Source organism: Pseudophryne corroboree, chromosome 4 (genome assembly GCF_028390025.1).
Source record: "Pseudophryne corroboree isolate aPseCor3 chromosome 4, aPseCor3.hap2, whole genome shotgun sequence".
Lineage (NCBI taxonomy): Eukaryota > Metazoa > Chordata > Amphibia > Anura > Myobatrachidae > Pseudophryne > Pseudophryne corroboree.
This window is the reverse complement of record NC_086447.1, coordinates 323,044,909-323,068,080: the sequence shown is the minus strand read 5'-3', so window position 1 is coordinate 323,068,080 and position 23,172 is coordinate 323,044,909. Positions and strand designations below refer to the sequence as shown.

The following is a 23,172-nucleotide window of genomic DNA, read 5'->3' as shown; positions in this document are numbered from 1 at the left end:
ATTTCGGTCATTACTTCAGTAAAGACCCGGGGTGCCGTGGCCCATCCCTACGGCAGCGTCTGAACTGATAGTGACAGTTCTGTACCATAACCTGAGATACCCTTGGTGAGAAGGGTAAATTTTTTGACATGAAGGTAAGCATCCTTGATGTCCCGAGACCTCATGTAGTCCCTTCTTCCAGGTTTGCAATCACTGCTCTTAGTGACTCAATTTTGAATTTGAACCTCTGTATGTAAGAGTTCAAAGATTTTAGATTTTAGATTTTAAAATCGGTCTCACCGAGCCGTCTGGCTTCGGTACCACAATAGTGTGGAATAATACCCCGTTCCCTGTTGCAGGAGGGGTACCTTAATTATCACCTGCTGGGAATACAGCTTGTGAATGGCTTCCAAAACTGCCTCCCTGTCAGCGGGAGACGTCGGTAAAACAGACTTTTGGAAACGGTGAGGGGAATACGTCTCGAATTCCAATTTGTACCCCTGAAAATATTACCTGAAGGATCCAGGGGTCTACTTGCGAGTGAGCCCACTGCGCACTGAAATTCATTGAGAACGGGCCCCCACCGTGCCTGAACTTGTAAAGCCCTAGCGTCATACTGAGGGCTTGGCAGAGGCAGAAAAGGGTTTCTGTTCCTGGGAACTGGCTAATCTCTGCAGCCATTTTCCTCTCCCTCTGTCACGTGCAGAAAAGAGGAACCCTTTTGTCCGCTTGCCGACCAGGACTGCGCCTGATAATACGGCGTCTTATTTTGAGAGGCGACCAGGGGTACATCCCCTTTTTTTGTAAGGCAATACTTCCAAATGCCGTTTGGAATCCGCATCACCTAACCATTTTACTGGTAGAATTGGACAACGCACCTATACTTGATGCCAGTCGGCAAATATTCCGCTGTGCATCATGCATATATAGAAATGCATCTTTTAAACTAAAACTTTCACAAAGAGCTCAGGAGAGCCCCTAGTGTGCACCCTTCTCGTCGGGCACAGAAATCTAACTGAGGCTTGGAGGAGGGTCATAGGGGGAGGAGCCAGTGCACACCAGTTAGTCCTAAAGCTTTCTTTAGATGTGCCCAGTCTCCTGCGGAGCCGCTATTCCCCATGGTCCTTACGGAGTCCCCAGCATCCACTAGGACGTCAGAGAAACATCATTCCGAAAAAACCTACGTTCATCTACCGTAAGGCAGCGAATCTAAAGAACAAATTAGTCCGAAGTGCCTTACCTCAGAAAAATATCAATCCCATCAGAACCAGTGGTTTTCACAGATGCGGACTTTGTCTTCCATGCCGACAAATCAAAACTGAAACCTCCAAATACACAGAAGTAACCGTCAATAGCATATGCTTTAAAATTAAAGATTTCATTACCTGCCATACCAGTAATGTTGTTTATTTAGTGGAGTGCGCCTGTGGGAAGATATACATTGGACGCACGTCGAGAGCACTGAAAACGCGAACATCTGCGCAATATAAAAAAAGGTCTCCTCACACACAATCTGTCTGAACATTTTAAATCAGAACACAACTGTTCATATACATCTATAAGGAAATTTGTGGGATTACAGCACATAAAATCCACTTGGCGCGACAGAAATACAGAAAAAAATCTTGCAAAGGCGGAAATGAAATTGATTTACAAACTTCAGTCCCTGTGCCCCAAAGGCCTAAACAAGGATTTTGATCTCAAATGGTTCTTGCACTAGCCCACATAGTTCATTAGTATATATCTCAGTTAGATACCATACGTGGTATCTTTTAACTCATTACATTTTTTGTTTTCTTTCTTCATTTCTTTGTCACGGGGACTTATGGAGAACTAATCAAATGAAGACGAATTAATGACATCTCTCAACATATTCCCACATCTTTGGATAACATTGGATTTTATTGACTTATATTGACTATACACCCAACTTTGGACAACTCTATGTTTGATACACAGGATTTGTCCAACTGATTGTGGATTTCCACTATGGACCATAATAATTTGTTATGTATGCACATTGTAGCACGATTTCACTCATCAATTATGATACTTCCGATCACCTTTCTCTTAGCCTTTAGATATTATATCTACGTCCCACTCCTCGGCCTTCACAAATTAATAATGCACCTAGGACCAGTTAACCTACACTTCTTCTACTGTTATCATCATAAATAGACCCCTGCGGCTCACAGCCGCCTTTCTAGCTACTTTCTCCACAACTTCCGGTCAGTGACACGCAAACAAACCGCGTCACTTCCGGTCGGTGGAACGCAAACCATTGCGTCACTTCCGGTATCGGAGCCGCACTTCCGGACAATCACCAACATCACAGTGACCCACGGTGATAGTTGGGTTTTATTCCACTCTTATTTATTACAAGTCTCTTTTCCACCCATAGAGATTTTTGGCTGCACTGATTATAGATATTTGCATGCTAATTCTGGCCTTTCATGTCGGCACGTCACTTCCGGTATTGTACTTCCGGTCCGGGTCACTTCCGGTCGCCCGGCCGGACGTTTTTACCGGTTTTTCACCCAAATCTGCACTTTCTGCTCCTCGCAGAGCACTAATACAGCAACATATCACCATCAGTAATCAGGTTTTACTAAAAAGGATTCTTTTGAACTACTTCCAGCTCAAGTGACCTATGACCCGGAACCAACCTTACACCATCTTTAAAAGCCATCTCTGGAGACATGTAACACCATCAAGCCCTGAGGAAGAGATTACAGATCTCGAAACGCGTTGGCGATTGGATCCATCAAGAACTCGAACCTTTCATTCATTGGACATCGACCTGGTGGTTAGCTTGGGAGCCAGAGCAGGGTGAAGTCTGGACCACCCTGCTTGCTATAACACCTGCGGCTCCTTAGCTACCGGTATGCTTTCCAACATTTTTTGAATTGCGATTTGAGCTGTTTTGAATATTTACCATCACCTATCCAGGGGTTAGCGACCCATCAGTAAGCCCAGGAGCCAGAGCAGGGTGTATCTTTGACCACCCTGCTCCTAGCTTACCTCTATGGTATGCTTTTAGTTATTGTATGTGAATTTTTATTGTATTAAATTTGTATGATTTTTACCGAAACTCATTGGGATTGGTATCAGCATATACATATTGCATTCAGTATTTTGACCACTGATTTAGTCTTTCCACACGACCACGGAAAGAGGGTGCCCCGGTTACACCACCTCACACTTTTATACTTGTTCCTTTTTTGGGGGGGGGAAGAGGAAAACCCCAAAGGTGTACCCGAGGCTTCCCATCCTCTTTCCAGCGCCCAATAAGTTTTCCCACACCTTTTAGCAAAACTGTGTCACCCAGACTGTACCCCAAAAGTCCAAAATCTTGATGCTCAGTGTTCACACTTTCTTTGTCTTATTCAGTTCATAATACTACTAAATCTCCCCACTTTGGTGTGTGTGTGGATTATTAGATCTACACTAAAAAGGTCTACAGTCAATAGGTCTACCACGAATGGCAGACATGCCTTAGGTCGACAGGGTCAAAAGGTTGACAGGGTCAAAAGGTCGACACAAAAAAGGTAGACACCATTTTTAATATATTGTTCTGGGTGTTTTGTCACTTTTCTGCCACAAACAAGCCTCATTAGTGTTCCACGTTTTCTCACAGCCTGTGATTCAGAACTGAACTGCGCATGTGTATGCACCACAATGCGCAGGAGCGACAGAGCGCAGCAACAAGGATTGCCGGTCAGTGACAGGATGGTGCGAAAATTCCGAACACACCGGCGATCGCAAGGAGATTGACAGGAAGAGGGTGTTTGTGGGTGGCAACTGACCGTTTTGTAGGAGTGTCTGGGAAAACACAGGAGTGACCAGGCGTTTTGAAGGAGGGTTTCTGACGTCAGCTCCAGCCCTGATCATCGCAGTGGCTGAGTAAGTCCTGGGCAGTGCAAAGACTGCACAAACTTATGTTTGTGCAGCTCTGCAGCAAAAGCGAATGTACACCTGCACACACACCATACCCTCCCCCTGTAGGCGGCGACTACCTGATCACAGGGATGAAAAAAAACGCAGCCTAGAGATCAAGTCTAAATTACTCCCACTGTTTGGTGGTTGGGTCAAACAGATCCTATGTGTGTGACCAGCTATACAAATTGCCATTGAAACCACTCAAGCAAATAAAAACAAAAAAACACTTGGGCCACTTATATTAAAAATATATTCTCTAAATAATTGGAATAAACTGATTCGCAATATGGAGAACATTATACACATTTACCAACATCAGTGGCATGAGCAGATACATGATAAAATAGGATTTTAATTACCTACCGGTAAATCCTTTTCTCGTAGTCCGTAGGGGATAATGGGAATCCATTTAGTACCATGGGGTATAGACGGGTTCACTTGGAGCGATGGGCACTATAGAAGATTGATAACGTGTACTGGCTCTTCCCTCTATGCCCCTCCTACCAGACTCAGTCTAGGAAACTGTGCCCGAGCAGACGGACATACTTTGAGAGAAGGATATAGATAAGGAAAGTGGTGAGATTTCGAACCAGCCCAACCATAACAAGAGGAAAGCCATGCTAACCCAACTTGAAAACAGGTACAGCAACAGCTGAACCAAACAACGGTAGTTAAAGAAGTAACCATGCAGGAAAAACGAAGCACCGGGCGGGCACCCAGTATCCCCTACGGACTACGAGAAAAGGATTTACCGGTAGGTAATTAAAATCCTATTTTCTTTTACATCCTAGAGGATACTGGGAATCCATTTAGAACCATGGGGAAGTACCAAAGCTCCCAAACCTGGTGGGAGAGTGCTGAGGTTCCTGCAGAACTGATTGACCAAACTGAAGGTCCTCAAAGGCCAAGGTATCAAACTTGTAAAACTTGGCAAACATGTTCGAATCCGACCAAGTAGCTGCTCGGCAGAGCTGTAATGCGGAGACACCCCGGGCAGCCGCCCAAGAGGAACCCACCGACCTAGTACAGTGGGCCTGTACAGATTTTGGAATCGGCAAACCTGCCGTGGAATAAGCATGCTGGATAGTGAACCTGATCCAGCGAGCAATTGACTGCTTTGAAGCATCATATGTTGGCATCATATAAAACGAACAGCGAGTCGGATTTCCTGTGACGACAAGTTCACTTTACATACACCTTTAAAGCCCTTGGAACGTCCAAGGACTTTGAAGAAGCGGAGGTGTCAGTAACAACCGGGACCACAATTGGCTGGTTGATGTGAAAAGCAGACACCACCTTAGGAAGGAATTGCTGACGAGTTCTGAGTTCAGCTCTGTCCTCATGGAAAATCAAGTAGGGGCTCTTGTGAGACAACGCCGCCAACTCAGACACACGCCTTGCCAAGGCCAACAGCGTGACGGTCTTCCACGTAAGATACTTTACGTCTACCTCCTGTAACGGTTCAAACCAGTCCGATTGGAGGAATGTCAGAACCACATTGAGATCCCAAGGTGCCGTGGGAGGCACAAAGAGTGGTTGGATGTGAACAACACCTTTCAAGAACGTCAGGACCTCAGGGAGAGAAGCCAATTGTTTCTGAAAGAAAATAGACAAGACCGCAATCTGAACTTTTATGGAGCCTAGGCATAGGCCCACGTAAACTCCCGACTGCAGAAAAAGCAGGAAACATCCCAGACGAATTTCCACCGTATAATATTGTCACACCATGAGACATATTTGTTCAAGATACGATGGTAATGTTTTGACATTACCCCCTTCCTGGCTTGGATCACAGTCAGGAATCCCTCTCCTGGCTAGAATCAGCCGTTCAACTTCCATGCCATCAAACGTAGCCATGGTAAGTCTTGATAGACGAACGGGCCCTGTTATAGAAGACCCCCTCAAAGAGGCAGAGTCCACGGATCTTTGATTAGAGAATCTTGAGAAGATCCGCATACCAGGCCCTTCACGCCAGTCCGAAGCAATGAGAATTGCTTGAACTCTTTCCCTTTTTATTCTTTTGAGGACTCTTGGGATCAGCGGAATGGGAGAAACACGTAAACCAGCTGGTAGACCCACAGAGTTGTCAGAGTGTTGACTGCTATAGCTTGTGGGTCCTTTGACCTGGAACAATACCGCTTGAGCTTTTTGTTGAGTCGAGAGGCCATCAGGTCGATTTGTGGATAACCCCTCTGACGTGTCGCCACTGGAACACCTCTGGGTGGGGGCCCCATTCCACCAGGTGCAGGTCATGTCTGCTGAGGAAGTCTGCTTCCCAGTTGTCTACTCCCGGAATGAAGATCGCCGACAATGCCACGGCGTGTTTTTCCGCCCAGAGGAGAATTCTTGACACCTCTGACATTGCGCCCTGCTTTTTGTTCCACCATGTCGGTTGATGTAAGACACCGCTGTCACATGGGGGGTCATTCAGACCCGATCGCTGCTGTGCTATCAGGTCTGAACTGCGCATGCGCCAGCGACGCAGTGCTCTAGCACGTGACAGACAGGCGATGGCTGTCTTTAGCTAGGAATCGCCTCTGCCTGATTGACAGGCAGAAGCGGTGGCTGGGCGGGAGGGAGCGGGCTGGCTGTGTTTGGTCACCGCTTAGGGGGCGCGATCCGGGCAACGCAAACGTGCCCAGACTGTTGGGCACAGGCAGCCGCTGTGACCCAGGCAGTGATGAGTAGCTCCCTGCCAGCGCTCAGGAGCTGCGCTGGCTGGGAGCTACTCATCAGTTACAAAAGCATCGCCGCTGTGCAATGCTTTTGTACTTGTGTTATGGGTCAGGGACTGACATGCGGGCTGGGCTAGCCCTGTGCTGGACGTCCCCCCGCATGTCAGTGTGACTGATCGTAGATGTGCTAAATTTATCACATCTACGATCAACTCTGAATCACCCCCATTGTCCGACTGAACTTGAATGGCCTGATTCTGAAGAAGAGAGGAGGCCTGCAGAAGGGCGTTGTAGATAGCCCTGAGTTTCAGGATGTTTATCGGAAGAATGATTTCCTGACTTGACCATCTTCCTTGAAACTGCATCCCCTGGGTGAATGCACCCCAACCTCTGAGGCTTGCATCTGTGGTTAGCAGAATCCAATTTTGAATCCCGAACCTTCGACCCTCCACTAAGTGAGAAATTTTGAGCCACCACAGGAGGGAGATCCTGGCTTTTGGCGACAGACGAATCCGCTGATGCATGTGGAGATGCGATCTGGACCATTTGCCCAACAGATCCAACTGGAAGGCCCTCGCATGAAACCTTCCATACTGAATTGCGTCGTAATAAGCCACCATTTTCCCCAGAAGGCGGGTGCACAGATGTACTGAGATTCGAGTCCACTTCAAGACAGCCCAAACCATCGACTGGACCACCATTGCCCTTTCCAATGGAAGGAACACTCTCTGAGACTGTGTCCAGTATCATTCCCAGGAAATGAAGCTTCTGCATTGGTTCTAGGTGAGATTTTTGTTGGTTCAGAATCCACCCATGATCCAGGAGTAATCTGGTCGTGAGACCAATGTATGCTCCCTGGACGCAGCCTTTATCAGAAGATCATCCAGGTAAGGAATTATTTTCACTCCTTGTTTGTGGAATAGTATCATCATCTCTGCCATCACTTTGGTGAACACCCTCGATGCCGTGGAGAGACCAAATGGCAGGGCCTGGAACTGGTAGTGACAGTCCTGCAGTGCAAACCGTAGATAAGCCTGATGAGGCGGCTAGATCGGAATGTGAAGGTACGCATCCTTGACATCCAGAGACGCTAGGAATTCCCCCTCTTCCAGACCTGAGAACACCGCTCTCAGAGACTCCATCTTGAACTTGAATACTCGTAAGAATGGGTTCAATGACCTAAGATTCAGAATCGGTCTTACGAACTATCCGGTTTCGGAACTACAAACAAGCTGGAATAGTATGAGGTGGAAATGAAACAATGACCTGGGTCTGTAACAGTTTTTGAATCGTCTCTTGTAAGGTTACTCTTGCTTCTTGTGAAGCTGGTAAGCCTGATTTGAAGAATCTGTGAGGTGGGGGTGCTGGAACTCCAGTCTGTAGACCTGGGATATAAGGTTTATGACCCAGGGATCCCAGCAAGATCTTGTCCAGGTGTGACTGAAGAATTGTAGCCAGCCTCCCACCTGCCTGTCTCCCAGGCATCGTGGTCCACCGTCATGCAGAAAGTTTTGAGGAGGCAGAGCCTGAGCTCTGTTCCTGTGAACCAGCAGTCGCTGGTTTGCGTGGTTTACCTCTAGCACCTCTGGCGGCGGTAGAAGAACCTCTGGCCTTGCCCCTAAAATTTGGCAGTCTGAACGGACTGTAAATTGGGTCCTGAGCAGGCCTTCCTGGCTGGCGGAGCTGCAGAAGGAAGATAAGTGGACTTACCCGCAGTGGCTCGTGAGATCCACTTGTCGAGTTCATCGCCAAATAAGGCCTCATCTGTGAAAGGCAGGCCTTCCACACCTTTTTTGGAGTCCGCGTCAGCAGTCCACTGATGTAGCCATAATCCCCTGCATGCCAACACTGCCATAGCTGTAGTGCGTGTTTTAAGCAAACCTATCTCTTTAATGGCTTCCACCATAAAGTTCGCAGAGTCTTGTATGTGCTGCAGGAGTAACACAATTTCCTCTTGAGGTAAGGTGTCTAACCCCTCAATTAAATTACCAGACCATTTAGCAATGGCTCGAGTAATCCACCCACATGCTATAGTGGGCCACCCCTGCAGCTGTATACAAAGATTTGAGTGTAGTCTCACTCTTACGATCAGCTGTATCCTTTAGGGAGGCTGCACCAGGAACAGATAGTACTATGTTACGTTAGACCCTGGAGACTGATGTATCCACTGTTGGTGGATTTTCCAATTTTTTCCTATCCTTAGGAAGAAAAGGAAAAGATGATAATAACCACCTAGGAATTTGACATTTTTTATCTGGATTAACCCACGATTCTTCAAACAGGGGGGTATATTTACTAAGATGGTAGTTCTATTTAAGATGGGATGTTGCCCATAGCAACCAATCAGATTCTACTTCTCATTTATCTAGCACCTTCTAGAAGATAATACCTGAAATCTAATTGGTTGCTATGGGCAACATCCCATCTTAAACAGAACTCCCAACTTAGTAAATTTACCCCCGGGTATTTAGTTTCTTTGAAATGGGAAAAGTGGCTGAGGATTTTTTCTTTATGTTAAAGTAAGATTCCTCACACTCCTCTGTCACTTTATCAGGGATATTTAGGATGTCTCTGATAGAATCTATGAGAGCCTCTACACCATGCGACAGAGTACCCTCCCCTACCTCTATGTCCTTGTCCACCTCACCTTCCTCCATTTCTGACCCTTCATTATCAGAGTCAGAATGCAGGATATGGGCCAAAGTACGTTTTTGCGGACAAATGGTAGAGGACGCTGGTCTGCATACTGAGTCCTTTTGCATAAACTCAGCCATAGACGTCTTAAGTATTGCGTCTCTTTCTCATTACGAGATTATTTAGTAGAGATGGTGGAAATCATCCCCCTAATGGAGTCCAGCCATGCTGGCTCCGCCCCACTAGCCTGAGAAAGGATACTACACTGAGTACACACTACTGAACCCCCTGGAAAAGAGAAACACTGTGCCTTACATGAAACACACTCTTTGGGGGAGATTCAAATGTTTGAAAAGTCAGTTGGAAGTCTGTTTTTTCCTATCTAATAGGAAAAAATAGACACCCAACCGACTTTTCAAACATTTGAAACCGCTATTTTTTCCGCCCGGGGCGCCACAAGGGCTAAATCCGCCCCCTGCTTGGGGTGCAACTCTAGGTAGGCACAGCAAAGTATTTTTTTTATGGACAAATAAATCAACACTGTCTCTGTCATACACCAGTGACAAACAATAGAGTAATTCCCTTTATCAGAAAGTGTAGGTTCACTTTAAGAAACAACAGCCTTTTAGCTGTTGTTTTTTTACTTTTTTTTGTCAGCACCACAAATAAGGCCTGATTCATGTTTGGAAGTAAAGCAAAAAAACCAAACAAATAACTTTGTGCCTGGAACAAACCATGGGCCCGATTCAGACCTGATCACTGGTGTGTGTATTCGCACAGCGGGCGATTATCGAACTACTGCGCATGCATATGCACCACAATACGCACGTGCATCTCCAAACTGCGACAGGATGGTGCAAAAATTTCAATCGCACAGCTGCTCGCAAGGTGAGTGACAGGAAGAGGACGTTTGTGGGTGGTCACTGGCCGTTTTCAGGGAGTGTCCGGAAAATCGCTGGCGTGCCAAAGCGTTTTCAGGGCGAGTGTGTGACATCAACTCCGGATCCAATCAGCCTATTTGGATTGCAGTGTAGGAGTAAGTCCTGGGCTACGCACAGAGCCGGCCCTAGGCAAGATTTTGGCTGGTGCCCCCAGCACCACCGCTAGTTCCGCCTCTGACAGTGCATCCCTATCCCAGCACCATCACCCCTCACCCATAGCAGTCCTTATATTTTAAATAGGAACAGTGTGCACATTCGGTGCACAGTCCAAAAAGGGGTGTGTTTTTGCTGGCAAGGGGCATGGCCACACAATAGTACCCCCAGTTAAAATTATGCCACACAGTACTGCAACTTTATTCTTATTTTATCATGCGATAGTGTCCCTAATTCACGTTACATCACACAGTAGTACCACTATACCTTATTTCTCATACGTCCAAGAGGATGCTGGGGTCCACTTCAGTACCATGGGGTATAGACGGTTCCGCAGGAGCCATGGGCACTCCAAGACTTTTCAAAGGGTGTGAACTGGCTCCTCCCTCCATGCCCCTCCCCCAGACCTCAGTTTTAGAAATGTGCCCAAGCAGACTGGAAGCACTCCAGGAGAGCTCTACTGAGTTTCTCTGAAAAGACTAAAGTGGGGGTACTCACGGAGCGATCGCTGCTTAAAATCTAACCAATCTGACTAGATTGCTTAGATTTTAAGCCTGATCGCTCCGTGTGTACCCCCTATAGCGATAGCGATGCGCAGCCCCGTGCATCGCTATCGCTGGTGCTAGATTGGCCTGCCGTGCAGGCCAATCTAGCGGGTCACTCATTTCACCCGCTGGGTGAAATGAGCGCCCCCCCCCTGCACGCTCAGCACACATCGCGCTGTGCTGAGCGGCGGGAGAGATGTGTGTTGAGGGGTTCGCTCAGCAGACATCTCACCCGCATCGGCCAGTGAGTACTGGCCTTTATGTTAGGTTTTTTATTTTCAGGGAGGACTGCTGGCAACAGTCTCCCTGCTTCGTGGGACTAAGGGGGCAGAAGTAGGAACCAACTTCCTGAAGAGTTTCATGGCTCTGCTTCTGGCTGACAGGACACCATTAGCTCCTGAAGGGAACAGAACGCTAGCTGTGCCTAGATGCTCACTCCCAAAGCACGCCGTCACCCCCCTTGCAGAGCCAGAAGTCAGAAGATAGGTGAGTGTTAGAAGAGAGATCTTCAATCAAGGTGACGGCTAAAGGTACCGCGCGGCTGGCGGAAGCGCAGCGCGCCATACTGCCCACACGACACAGGCACTGCGGGGGGGAGGGCGCCCTGGGCAGCATGAAACCTTTAAAACTGGCAGAAAGGGGGCATAAGATGCCGAGGCAAAGCCCTACCTCCGCCAGTATAAATATGCTTATCAGAATCTCTGAGGAGAATCGCGCCATTGCGGGGGCGGAGCTTCCTCCTCAGTCAGCCAGCACACTGGTCAGCGCCATTTTCTCTCTCTCCTCAGGCTGCAGAGACAACGCTGGTCCTCCTCCACTACTGAATACAAGTATCAGGGTGCAGAACAGGGGGGGGGCACAGTGAAATTGGTGCTTTACATTGTGTTTTTACATTATAAAAAAGCGCTGCATGTCAGTGGGCATTTTTATGTTTCACAGGCATTGTGTTACTGGCGCTGGGTTTGTGAACTGGCTGCTCCTATCTGTGTCCTTCTGACAGATTTTACTGTGCCCTATAAGTCTCGGAGTGTCTGTGCACGTGTGAGACATGTCTGAGGCAGGGAGTTCTTCCCCTGAGGGAGCCATTTTAGGGACACAGGATACGGCTTCCCTCAAAGATGCTGCGGATAGAAAGCAGGAGGGTACCCTGATGTCCATTTATACACATTCAGGTACCTTACTGAGGCCGGCAATCGCGTCGGCCTGGGTGTGTAGCGCTGTAGCAGCATGGACGGATACCTTGTCTGAGGAACTTGATACCTTAGACAAGGATACTATATTAATGACCCTGGGGCATATTAAGGACGCTGTCCTATATATGAGAGATGCTCAAAGAGACATTAGTCTGCTGGGTTCCAGAATCAATGCTATGTCGATTTCTGCCAGAAGGGTCCTGTGAACTCGGCAATGGACAGGTGATGCCGACTCAAGAAGGCATATGGAGGTTTTACCTTACAAGGGTGAGGAATTGTTTGGGGAGGGTCTCTCGGACCTGGTCTCCACAGCTACTGCTGGAAAGTCAAATTTTTTGCCATATATTTCCTCACAGCCTAAGAAAGCACCGTATTATCAAATGCAGACCTTTCGATCTCAGAAAAACAAGAAAGTCCGAGGTGCGTCCTTTCTTGCCAGAGGCAGGGGCAGAGGAAAGAAGCTGCACAACACAGCTAGTTCCCAAGAACAAAAGTCCTCCCCGGCCTCTACAAAATCCACCCATGACGCAGGGGCTCCACAGGTGGAGCTAGGCCCGGTGGGGGCGCGTCTTCGAAATTTCAGCCACAAGTGGGTTCACTCCCAGTTGGATCCCTGGGCAATAGAGATTGTGTCTCAGGGATACAAGCTGGAATTCGAAGAGATGCCCCCTCACCGATACCTCAAATCGGCCCTGCCAGCTTCCCCCCACGAGAGGGAATTAGTGTTAACTGCAATTCACAAATTGTATCTTCAACAGGTGGTGGTCAAGGTTCCCCTTCTTCAACAAGGAAGGGGTTATAATTCGACCATGTTTGTAGTCCCGAAACCGGACGGTTCGGTCAGACCCATATTGAATTTAAAATCCCTGAACATGTACCTGAAAAGGTTCCGGTTCAAGATGGAATCGCTGAGAGCGGTCATCGCAAGCCTGGAAGGGGGGGATTTTATGGTGTCTCTGGACATAAAGGATGCATAACTTCATGTCCCCATTTATCCACCTCATCAGGCGTACCTCAGATTTGTGGTGCAGGATTGTCATTACCAATTTCAGACGTTGCCGTTTGGTCTCTTCACGGCACCAAGAATATTTAACAAGGTAATGGCGGAATTTATGGTACTCCTACGGAAGCAAGGGGTCACAATTATCCCATACTTGGATGATCTCCTCATAAAAGCGAGATCAAGAGAGCAGTTGCTGATCAGCGTAGCACTTTCTCTGGAAGTGTTACGGCAACACGGCTGGATCCTAAATATTCCAAAGTCGCTTTCCTGGGCATGATCCTAGACACAGACCAGAAAAGGGTTTATCTCCCGATAGAGAAAGCTCAGGAACTCATGACACTGGTCAGGAACCTATTAAAACCAAAACAGGTGTCTGTGCATCACTGCACTCGAGTCCTGGGAAAGATGGTGGCATCGTACGAGGCCATTCCCTTCGGCAGGTTCCATGCGAGGACCTTTCAATGGGACTTACTGGACAAGTGGTCCGGATCACATCTTCAGATGCATCGGTTAATCACCTTATCCCCCAGGGCCAGGGTGTTGCTCCTGTGGTGGCTGCAGAGTGCTCACCTTCTCGAGGGCCGCAGATTCGGCATTCAGGACTGGGTCCTGGTGACCACGGATGCAAGCCTCCGAGGTTGGGGCGCAGTCACACAGGGAAGAAATTTCCAAGGTCTGTGGTCAAGTCAGGAGACTTGCCTTCACATCAACATCCTGGAACTAAGGGCCATATACAACGCCCTACGTCAAGCGGAGACCCTGCTTCGAGACCAACCGGTTCTGATTCAATCAGACAACATCACCGCAGTGGCTCATGTAAACCGACAAGGCGGCACAAGGAGCAGGGTGGCGATGGCGGAAGCCACCAGAATTCTTTGCTGGGTGGAAAATCACGTAAGCACACTGTCAGCAGTGTTCATCCCGGGAGTGGACAACTGGGAAGCAGACTTCCTCAGCAGACACGACCTCCACCCGGGAGAGTGGGGACTTCATCAAGAAGTCTTCGCACAGATTACAACGCGGTGGGAACTGCCACAGGTGGACATGATGGCATCCCGCCTCAACAAAAAGCTACAGAGGTATTGCGTCAGGTCAAGAGACCCTCAGGCGGTAGCTGTGGACGCCCTGGTGACACCGTGGGTGTTCCAGTCGGTCTATGTGTTTCCTCCTCTTCCGCTCATTCCCAAGGTGCTGAGGATAATAAGAAAAAGAGGAGTGAGAACAATCCTCATTGTTCCAGATTGGCCACGAAGGACTTGGTATCCAGATCTGCAAGAAATGCTCAAAGAGGACCCGTGGCCTCTTCCTCTAAGACAGGACCTGTTGCAGCAGGGGCCCTGTCTGTTCCAAGACTTACCGCCGCTGCGTTTGACGGCATGGCGGTTGAACGCCGGATCCTAGCGGAGAAAGGCATTCCGGAAGAGGTCATTCCTACGCTGATAAAGGCTAGGAAGGACGTGACAGCTCAACATTATCACCGTATATGGAGAAAATATGTTTCCTGGTGTGAGGCCAGAAATGCTCCTACGGAGGGATTCCAGCTGGGCCGTTTCCTCCACTTCCTACAGTCCGGAGTGAATTTGGGCCTAAAATTGGGTTCCATTAAGGTCCAGATTTCGGCCCTATCCATTTTCTTTCAAAAAGAGCTGGTTTCTCTACATGAAGTTCAGACGTTTGTAAAGGGAGTGCTGCATATTCAGCCCCCTTTTGTGCCTCCAGTGGCAGCTTGGGATCTTAACGTGGTGTTGAGTTTCCTGAAATCCCACTGGTTTGAACCACTCAAAACGGTGGAATTGAAATATCTCACGTGGAAGGTGGTCATGCTGCTAGCCTTGGCTTCGGCTAGGCGTGTGTCAGAATTAGCGGCTTTGTCACATAAAAGCCCCTATCTGGTTTTCCATGCGGATAGATCAGAATTGCGGACCCGTCCCTAATTTCTGCCAAAAGTGGTTTCATCCTTTCATATAAACCAACCTATTGTGGTGCCTGTGGCTACTACTGACTTGGAGGATTCAGAGTTGCTTGATGTGGTCAGGGCTTTGAAGATTTATGTAGCCAGAACGGCTAGGGTCAGGAAAACAGAGTCTTTGTTTATCCTGTATGCTTCCAACAAGCTTGGTGCTCCTGCTTCAAAGCAAACTATTGCTCGCTGGATCTGTAACACAATTCAGCAGGCTCATTCTGCGGCTGGATTGCCGCTGCCAAAATCAGTTAAGGCCCATTCCACTAGGAAGGTGGGCTCTTCTTGGGCGGCTGCCCGAGGGGTCTCGGCATTACAACTTTGCCGAGCGGCTACTTGGTCAGGTTCAAACACTTTAGCAAAGTTCTACAAGTTTGATACCCTGGCTGAGGAGGACCTTGTGTTTGATCAATCGGTGATGCAGAGTCATCCGCACTCTCCCGCCCGTTTGGGAGCTTTGGTATAATCCCCATGGTCCTTACGGCGTCCCCAGCATCCACTAGGACGTTAGAGAAAATAAGATTTTACTTACCGGTAAATCTATTTCTCGTAGTCCGTAGTGGATGCTGGGCGCCCGTCCCAAGTGCGGACTTCTTCTGCAATGCTTGTATATAGTTATTTCTTAAATAAGGGTTATGTTATGGTTGCATCAGGGTTGACCTGTTGCTCTGTTGTTGTTTATACTGTTGACTGGGTATGTTTATCTCAAGTTATACGGTGTGATTGGTGTGGCTGGTATGAATCTTGCCCTGGATTACCAAAATCCTTTCCTTGTAATGTCAGCTCTTCCGGGCACAGTTTCTCTAACTGAGGTCTGGAGGAGGGACATAGAGGGAGGAGCCAGAGCACACCAGAATCTAAATTCTTTCTTAAAGTGCCCATGTCTCCTACGGAGCCCGTCTATTCCCCATGGTCCTTACGGAGTCCCCAGCATCCACTACGGACTACGAGAAATAGATTTACCAGTAAGTAAAATCTTATTTTTTCCTTGTGTTTTTTTTCTGGTTACCACTGACTATGATGATGTCTGCAGACACTGACATATAGTGTTCCCTCTAGAAATTTTATGACGGGGCACTGGGCTGCGGGGGCATATGTGTGCGCGTGCGTCCAAAAAGGGGGCTTGACCATGCAAAAATAAGAATTTACTCACCGGTAATTCTATTTCTCGTAGTCCGTAGTGGATGCTGGGAACTCCGTAAGGACCATGGGGAATAGCGGGCTCCGAAGGAGGCTGGGCACTCTAGAAAGATCTTAGACTACCTGGTGTGCACTGGCTCCTCCCACTATGACCCTCCTCCAAGCCTCAGTTAGGTACTGTGCCCGGACGAGCGTACACAATAAGGAAGGATTTTGAATCCCGGGTAAGACTCATACCAGCCACACCAATCACACCGTACAACTCGTGATATGAAACACAGTTAACAGTATGAAACAATAGAGCCTCTCAACAGATGGCTCAACAATAACCCGATTTAGTTAACCATAACTATGTACAAGTATTGCAGATAAACCGCACTTGGGATGGGCGCCCAGCATCCACTACGGACTACGAGAAATAGAATTACCGGTGAGTAAATTCTTATTTTCTCTAACGTCCTAGTGGATGCTGGGAACTCCGTAAGGACCATGGGGATTATACCAAAGCTCCCAAACGGGCGGGAGAGTGCGGATGACTCTTCAGCACTGAATGAGAGAACTCCAGGTCCTCCTCAGCCAGGGTATCAAATTTGTAGAATTTTTGCAAACGTGTTTGCCCCTGACCAAGTAGCTGCTCGGCAAAATTGTAAAGCCGAGACCTCTCGGGCAGCCGCCCAAGATGAGCCCACCTTCCTTGTGGAATGGGCATTGACAGATTTTGGCTGTGGCAGGCCTGCCACAGTATGTGCGAGCTGAATTGTACTACAAATCCAACGAGCAATAGTCTGCTTAGAAGCAGGAGCACCCAGCTTGTTAGGTGCATATAGGATAAACAGCGAGTCAGATTTTCTGACTCTAGCCGTTCTGGAAACATATATTTTCAGTGCCCTGACAACGTCTAGCAACTTGGAGTCCTCCAAGTCCCTAGTAGCCTAGGCACCACAATAGGCTGGTTCAGGTGAAACGCTGACACCAACTTTGGGAGAAACTGGGGACGAGTCCTCAATTCTGCCCTATCCATATGGAAAATCAAATAAGGGCTTTTACAAGACAAAGCCGCCAACTTTGATACTCGCCTGGCAGAAGCCAAGGCCAATAACATAACCACCTTCCACGTGAGATATTTCAGATCCACGGTTTTTAGTGGTTCAAACCAATGTGATTTTAAGAAACTCAACACCACGTTGAGATCCCAAGGTGCCACAGGAGGCACAAACGGGGGCTGACTCTGCAGCACTCCTTTTATAAATGTCTGAACTTCAGGTACTGAAGCTAGTTCTTTTTGAAAGAAAATCGACAGAGCCGAGATCTGTACCTTAATGGAACCCAATTTAAGGCCCATAGTCACTCCTGCTTGCAGGAAATGCAGAAATCGACCTAGTTGAAATTCCTCTGTTGGGGCCCTTTCGGCCTCACACCATGCAACATATTTTCGCCATATGCGGTGATAATGAGTTGCTGTAACCTCTTTCCTGGCTTTAGTAAGCGTAGGAATGACTTCCTCCGGAATGCCCTTTTCCTTCAGGATCCGGCGTTCAACCGCCATGCCGACAAACGCAGCCGCGGTAAGTCTTGGAACAGACAGGGCCCCTGCTGCCGCAGGTCCTGTCTGAGTGGCAGAGGCCATGGGTCCTCTGATATAAATTCTTGAAGTTCTGGGTACCAAGCTCTTCTTGGCCATCCACGAGTATCGTTCTTACTCCTCGCCTTCTTATTATTCTCAGTACCTTTGGTATGAGAGGCAGAGGGGAGAACACATAAACCGACTGGTACACCCACGGTGTTACCAGAGCGTCCATAGCTATCGCCTGAGGGTCCCTTGACCCGGTGCAATATCTTTTATAGCTTTTTGTTGAGGTGGGACGCCATCATGTCCACCTGTGGCCTTTCCCAATGGTGTACAATCCTATTGGAAGACTTCTGGAGGAAGTCCCCATTCTCCCGGGTGGAGGTCGTGTCTGTTGAGAAGATCTGCTTCCCAGTTGTCCACTCCGGGAATGAACACTGCTGACAGTGCTAACACATGATTTTCCGCCTATCGGAGAATCCTTGTGGCTTCTGCCATCGCCATCCTGCTTCTTGTGCCACCCTGTTGGTTTACATGGGCGACTGCCGTGATGTTGTCTGATTGGATCAGTACCGGCTGGTTTTGAAGCAGAGGCCTTGCCGGCCTCAGGGCATTGTAAATGGCCCTCAGGTCCAGAATATTTATGTGTAGGGAAATAACCTGACTTGACCAAAGTCCCTGGAAATTTCTTCCCTGTGTGACTGCCTCCCAGCCTCAAAGGCTGGAATCCATGGTCACTAGGACCTAGTCCTGTATGCCGAACCTGCGGCCCTCTTGAAGATGGGCACTCTGCAGCCACCACAGTAGAGATACCCTGGTCCTTGGAGACAGGGTTATCAGCCTATGCATCGGAAGATGCGATCCGGACCACTTGTCCAACAGGTCCCTCTGAAAAGTTCTTGTATGGAACCTGCCTAATGGGATTGCTTCGTAGGAAGCTACCATTTTTCCCAGGACTCGCGTGCAATGATGCACCGCTACCTATTTTGGCTTCTTCAGGAGGTCTCTGACTAGAGATGACAACTCCTTGGCTTTCTCCTCCGGGAGAAACACTATTTCTGGTTTATGTCCAGAACCATCCCCAGGAACAGTAGACGTGTCATAGGAACCAGCTGTGACTTTGGACTGTTTAGAATCCAACCATGCTGTTGTAGCACTTTCCAAAATAGTGCTACCCCGACTACCAACTGCTCCTTGGACCTCGCCCTTATAACGAGATTGTCCAAGTACGGGATAATTACAACTCCCTTTTTTTGAAGGAGTATCAACATTTCGGCCATTACCTTGATAAAACACCCTCGGTGCCATGTACAGTCCAAACGGCAGTGTCTGGACTTGGTAATGGTAATCCTGTACCACAAATCTGAGGTACTCCTGGCGAGGATGGTAAATGGGGACATGCAGGTAAGCATCCTTGATGTCCCAGGATACCATGTAATCCCCCTCGTCCAGGCTTGGAATAACCGCCCTGAGCGATTCCATCTTGAACTTGAATTTTTGTGTTCAAGGATTTTAAATATAAAATGGGTCACACCGAACCATGCGGTTTCGGTACCCCAACCCGTGTGGAATAGTAACCCCGTCCTTGTTGAAGTAGGGGCACCTTGAGTATTACCTGCTGGGAATACCGCTTATTAATTGCCTCTAGCACAGCCTCCCTGCCTGAGGGAGTTGTCAGCAAGGCATATTTTAGGAAACGGCTGGGGGGAGACATCTCGAATTCCAGCTTGTACCCCTGAAATACTACTTGAAAGAAACAGGGATCCACCTGTGAGCGAGCCCACTAATTGCTGAAATTTTTTGAGACGGCCCCCCACCGTACCTGGCTACACCTGTGGAGCACCCGCGTCATGGTGTGGCCTCACAGGAGGCGGGGGAAGAATCTTGATTCTGGGAACAGGCTGACTGGTGCAGCTTTTTTCCCTCTACCCTTGTCTCTGTACAGAAAGGAAGCGCCATTTGACCCGCTTGCTTTTCTGAAGCCGAAAGGATTGTACCTTTGTCTGTGAGGAAACCTGAGGTAAAATTATTTCTTCCCAGCAGTTGCTGTGGATACGAGGTCCCAGAGACCATCCCCAAATAATTCCTCACCCTTATAAGGCTCTCTATGCGCTTTTTAAGTCAGCATCACCTGTCCAGTGACAGGTCTCTAATACCCTCCTGACAGAATGGACATTACATTTATTTTGGATGCCAGCCGGCAAAATATCCCTCTGTGCATCCCCCATATATAAGACGACGTCTTTAATATGTTTTTATGTTTTCCAACTAGTATCCCTGTTTGACAGGGTCACCGACCACGCTGCAGCAGCACTATCTGCAGGTCTCAGTCTAGTACCTGAGTGTGTAAATACAGACTTCAGGATAGCCTCCTGTTTTTTATCAACAGGTACCTATTAAAGTGGCCGTATCCTAAGACGGCAGTGCCACCTTTTTTGACAAACGTGTGAGCGCCTTATCCACCCTAGGGGATATCTCCCAGCGTAACTTATCCACCTGGCGGGAAAGGGTACGCCATCAGTAACTTTTTATAAATTACCAGTTTCTTAACGGGGGAACCCACGCTTTCACACACTTCATTTATTCATCTGATGGGGGAACAAAACACTGCCTGTTTTTTCTCCCCAAACCTAAAACCCATTTTTAGAGGTGCTTGGGTTAAAGTCAGAAATGTATAACACATTTTTTATTGCCGGGATCACGTCACGGATGTTCCTAGTGGATTGTGTATATGTCTCCACCTTGTCGACACTGGAGTCAGACTCCGTGTCGACATCTGTGTCTGCCATCTGAGAGAGCGGGCGTTTTTGAGCCCCTGATGGCCTTTGAGACGCCTGGGTAAGCGCGGGCTGCGAAGCCGGCTGTCCCACAGCTGTTAAGTCATCCACCCTTTTATGTAAGGAGTTGACACTGTCGGTTAATACCTTTCACCTATCCATCCACTCTGGTGTCGGCCCCACAGGGGGCGACATCACATATATCGGCCTCTGTTCTGTCACCATATAAGCCTCCTCATTCAACATGTCGACACAGCCGTACCGACACACCGCAGACACACAGGGAATGCTCTAAACGAGGACAGGACCCACAAAAGCCCTTTGGGGGGACAGAGTAAGAGTATGCCAGCACACACCAGAGCGCTATATATATACAGGGACTAACTGAGTTATGTCCCTAATAGCTTTTATATAATATACTGTATACAGTGCCAATTTTAATGCCCCCCCTCTCTTTTCCCTCTTACTGTACTGTAGAATTGCAGGGAAGAGCCAGGGAGCTTCCCTCCAGCCGAGCTGTGAGGGAAAAATGGCGCCAGTGTGCTGAGGAGATAGGCTCCGCCCCTTTTTCGCGGCCTATTCTCCCGTTTTTTATGGAATTCTGGCAGGGGTATTTACCTCATATATAGCCCCTGGGGCCATATATTGAGGTATTTTGCCAGCCAAGGTGTTTTTATTGCTGCCTCAGGGCGCCCCCCCCAGCGCCCTGCACCCTCAGTGACCGGAGTGTGAAGTGTGTGAGAGGAGCAATGGCGCACAGCTGCAGTGCTGTGCGCTACTTTGGTGAAGACAGAGTCTTCATGCCGCCGATTTTCCGGACCATCTTCTTGCTTCTGGCTCTGTAAGGGGGACGGCGGCGCGGCTCTGGGACCGAACATCAAGGCTGGGCCTGCGGTAGATCCCTCTGGAGCTAATGGTGTCCAGTAGCCTAAGAAGCCCAATCCGGCTGCAAGCAGGCGAGTTCGCTTCTTCTCCCCTTAGTCCCTCGCTGCAGTGAGCCTGTTGCCAGCAGGTCTCACTGAAAATAACAAATTCTAAGAGCTCAGGAGAGCCCCTAGTGTGCATCCAACCTCGGCCGGGCACGAAATCTAACTGAGGCTTGGAGGAGGGTCATAGTGGGAGGAGCCAGTGCACACCAGGTAGTCTAAGATCTTTCTAGAGTGCCCAGCCTCCTTCGGAGCCCGCTATTCCCCATGGTCCTTACGGAGTTCCCAGCATCCACTAGGACGTTAGAGAAATATGGGGCGTGGTCATGTAACGTCATTGACGTGGGCGGTGCGGCCCACAGACGTTATTACACGGGTCGTGGGCGGCCGGCAACGTCACTGTTCGGGGTGTGCCCAGCACCTACAGAAGTGCTGGGCTTCCCCCAAGCTCTCTCCCATAGCGTGAATGGATGCCGTGCACCGGCTGTTTTAGCAGGGCACCGCAGAAAGGGCAGGGCGGATTTTGCCCTTAAAAAAAACGGGCAGGGCGTGGCGCCCTGCTAAAACAGCCTAGCATGAACACTACTGACAGCCAGTAATCCTTCCCCGGTCACAGGCACCACTAGTGTAATAAGTATGCATGTATTATAACAGTCCTTCTACTCCTAAAAGCACCCGATGGCGTTCTGATGGTCTCTAATAAATGCTGTTAGTGGCATTTTAATAAACATGTTTCCTCCAGCGCCATCCCACATCCTCTCCCTCCCCTCTCCAGTGTGAAATGGCACGATCACAAGGTAGAGACTTATATAGAATCTAAAACACGCGATATCTGACTCTGGGGAAATCCAAAACATGCGACACTTTGAACATGACATTTTGCCTCGTTCTGGCATCTGAGTGTGGCTGGAAGACCCGACCAGGGACTCGGAAACACTTGGATCCCCTAAGTTCGGAGGTGGTCGAATTATACAAAATCTGAACTGCACATCTCTAATTTCCACTGCCCTCTTGGGAAGAGTTCAGGGGACTCATACCAATCAGTGGCACTGCTCCCTCAAAAGAGAGATGTCATCGTTCTGGAAACAGGGTGGGTAGTACCCACTTGACTCATGGCCTCATGAACCCTGTCAGAGAAATGCCACTGCATGAACCCATACACTTTGGCTCTTACTGCATCGAAAAGAAATATATGGAGACTTATTTACATAGCCTACAGCTTTTAGAAGAAAAACAAGGGGGGCATTTTGGGGGGGTTTAAATAAGGTACTTTCCTTTCATCACCAGCACGTTTGGTAATGCGGAGCAAAAACCTTTGTGCATTACTATTCATCTGGAAGCACCCCTACCAGGTTTTTGTCCTACATGCTTACGTAAGTCAGTGGGAAACGTGTGTACTCCTTTTTTTCCTTTAGTCTATAGGAGGTAAGTGGCAGCGAGAGAGCTATGGGGGTGATAATGAATGAAATATGGAGGGAGCAAAGAGACAGATATTGAGGGAGGGGATAATGAAAAGACCTGTGCTGGCTAGAATGTTCATTCATTGGGGTAAATGTATGAAGAGTGGAGAAGTGAGCCAGTGGAGAAGTTGCCCATGGCATCCAATCAGCATTGAAGTAACATTTATAATTGGCATACTATAAAATTATACAGAGCAGCTGATTGGTTGCCATTGGCAGCTTCTCCACTGGATCACTTCTCCACTTCTATCACTGATTCATACATTTACCCCATTGTTAG

General features: G+C 48.4%; 1 protein-coding gene across 5 annotated transcripts in view; it reads right to left on the bottom strand.

Annotated features, from left to right (window-relative positions):
* Positions 1-23,172, bottom strand: part of MCF2L2 (MCF.2 cell line derived transforming sequence-like 2) — a 1,017,734-nt gene that overhangs the window by 223,685 nt on the left and 770,877 nt on the right. The gene's annotated exons all lie outside the window — the stretch shown is intronic.